The sequence below is a fragment of the Triticum urartu genome, chromosome 1, assembly GCF_003073215.2.
Source record: "Triticum urartu cultivar G1812 chromosome 1, Tu2.1, whole genome shotgun sequence".
In the NCBI taxonomy this organism is placed as follows: Eukaryota; Viridiplantae; Streptophyta; class Magnoliopsida; order Poales; family Poaceae; genus Triticum; species Triticum urartu.
The window spans coordinates 420,623,531-420,626,113 of record NC_053022.1 but is presented as its reverse complement, the minus strand read 5'-3'; the positions used below and the strand labels follow the sequence as shown (position 1 = coordinate 420,626,113).

Here is a 2,583-nt window from a genome sequence, read left to right as displayed (position 1 = left end):
GCTAGTGTGTCTAGTCCTCTCTATACGTATGTATAGTACGTAGCGTCGACCAAGCACGGACATAAGAGAGGACACTTCTCTCTATTAATTATAGCTAGCTAACACAATATATGAAACACCTAAATTAACCCCCCAAAACCCCCAAACCCCCCCCCCCTTCAAAAAAAAAACAAAAACTCCAGCCACAGAAATGCTGACGCGTGGATGCCTATTGGTCCCGGTTGGTGCCACCAACCGGGACCAAAGGGTCTCCTGCCTGGGCTCCACGCACAGGCCACGTGCAGGCCCATCTGTCCCGGTTCTGGATTGAACTGGGACTAAAGGGACAGGGCATTAGTACCGACCCTTTACTCTCGGTTCCAGAACCGGGACAAAAGGCCCTTACAAACCGGGACAACATGCCCTTTTTCTACCAGTGGCATATAAGGCGTAATTCTTGAGAGCCATTAAGACAAATATGAAGAGTGCGGTGTCGAAAATCCCCAGTCCTCAATAAGTTTTCTCATGGCTCATACTCCAAAACCGTGTGGACGACGGGCGACGGATTGGCTCGTCAAAGAGTGGTTGGCTAAACTATGACATGTGCAAGCTTTGCAACCGCGTCCCGAAGACGGCATCCCGTATTTTTTTCCATTGATCCTAGCTCCTGCATACCTTCAACATCGTTAAATCTGTGGTAGATAGAAGTGGTGGCACGCAAAGGACAACTTCAACTCTCCTCATGCTTGTTTATTGTGAGCTTTCGAAGGAGCACAATGTGAGAGTCTTCAACAACAAATCTTCATTGTCGATCATTGTCTTTTTGCGCATTCGTTTTTTAGTCTAAGAATTGGATCTTGGCGCGGTGCCAGGAGAGCAGGCTTTTGTTTCTGGCCTTCAGACTTGTGTGTCACTTTGTAAAACTCACTTTGCACAACAAGCACCACACTAAGCAGGGTGGTGGGGCACTGGGAGAGAGAGCATGAGGACACGTCAACCCAAGAGGTACTTGTCGACCTTGGCAACGAGTGGCGCGAGCGCGTTAAGCTTCAGCTTTCCAGGGGACTAGAGGGACCCCGATCAAGTGTTAGATGTTTATTGGTATGTGCCGATTTAATTAGTTTAGTTCTTTGAGGTCATCCATTGATTCCCGTTATGGATTCGCCACTAGATTGTCTTAACTATCTTTAACATTATTATACAGGGGCCAGTGGCTATAGCCTATAGCACACGTATTCTTCGAAGCTGCAAAGTGAGTTTTTTTCGATAAAGAGCTGCGGAGTGAGTTGCTTTTACCATACAAATACCAGCTGAGGATCAGCTCCATGAAGAAACAAACTCATTGCATCGCAACGATATGGATAGTTACACACCCCAATCCAAAAGGAAAAACGAGAGAATTAAGGGCAAAGTCACAAGCACACATATAGGACGACGCATACACAACCCAGATTACAAAGCAACGACATAACGAGATGATATAACTCGTGATTCTGGATACTCTTGATAAGGAAGCCCTGATCAAAACTTGCTTCCTAATAAGCAACTAAACTCGTATGCTTTCGCCGTCCAATCTAGACGCAGCACAGGTCGCACAGCCAGCAGCAGCACAGTGCGGCGACACTGAAAAGCATACATGCATCCATCACACGAAATTAGTGGCAGGCTCTTACAACGTTGTGATGCCGCACGTGAATTTATATACTAGCTCAAGCATACAAAGTTAAACATAAAATGTGTAACGAAACGACGAGAGCTTGTGCGTGCATACCATGCATCGAGGAAACCAGTTTTCCGGCCGCGTTGCCTCGTCTCTTCCCGGCGCGGCGAGCCGTCGCCCCCTGCTGGCACCGTGTCCGCTGCCGTCGGGTAGCCTGACGAAATCGGAGCAGGTGATCCAGGTTAACAAGAAAATTTAAAGTTGATTTTTTACATTAAAAAGTTATTTTTGGTGCATCCGGAGACAGTGAAAAGTCTAGGTATTAAAACCAAATGTTCTACGAGTAGCAATTACCTGGCGGTGGCTGCAGGTCCCTGCGGTTGCTCTCCATGCTTCTATACGTACACAGACAGCTTCTTCGAGTACTCGATCGTTGTCGTTCGATCGTGTGATTTAGCTGAGAAGAAGCGATGCCACCAGCCTATATATATAGGCCATATAGCCCAGGAGAGCTAGCGCTGATCGTGCATGGTGCCATGGCCACGTACGATGGACCCGCCGTCTTCAAGATATTTGCTCACCACTTTTTCCGCTAAAAAGGTGGAATTTGAGATGCTTGTCCATCGACTTGCATGTCGAATCTGTCTTTTTTTTGCTGCCGGTGGGAAATTCTGAACGAAATTAATCGGCAGCTCATTTTGACACGTTAAGAACGACGGAAAACCTGAGACCGAGAGACTATTTGTCGGCAGTCGGCGCCAGCCAGAGCTAAGTTGCCGTTTAATATAGAAAGCGATCAGGCAATATGATAATACTTACTTTACCCGAAAGAACTGATATTGCTTTAATTTGATTCCTGCCTTCAAAGGTCAGCCTCTGGGTGTGTGCGCTCGCCCCTCGCAAGCGAATCGTTTTTATTTTTAGGGAAAAGCAAGTAATTTCAT

The 2,583-nt window shown here is 46.8% G+C and overlaps 1 long non-coding RNA gene across 1 annotated transcript; it reads right to left on the bottom strand.

The window, feature by feature from the left end:
• Positions 1 to 1,305: 1,305 nt before the first annotated feature.
• LOC125534979 lies at positions 1,306 to 2,150 on the bottom strand. The gene is made up of 3 exons (XR_007294571.1): positions 1,994 to 2,150; positions 1,751 to 1,853; positions 1,306 to 1,602 (listed from the first exon to the last, which is right to left on the bottom strand). It is a non-coding gene; the product is annotated as an uncharacterized LOC125534979 (long non-coding RNA).
• Between the last annotated feature and the right edge of the window lie 433 nt (positions 2,151 to 2,583).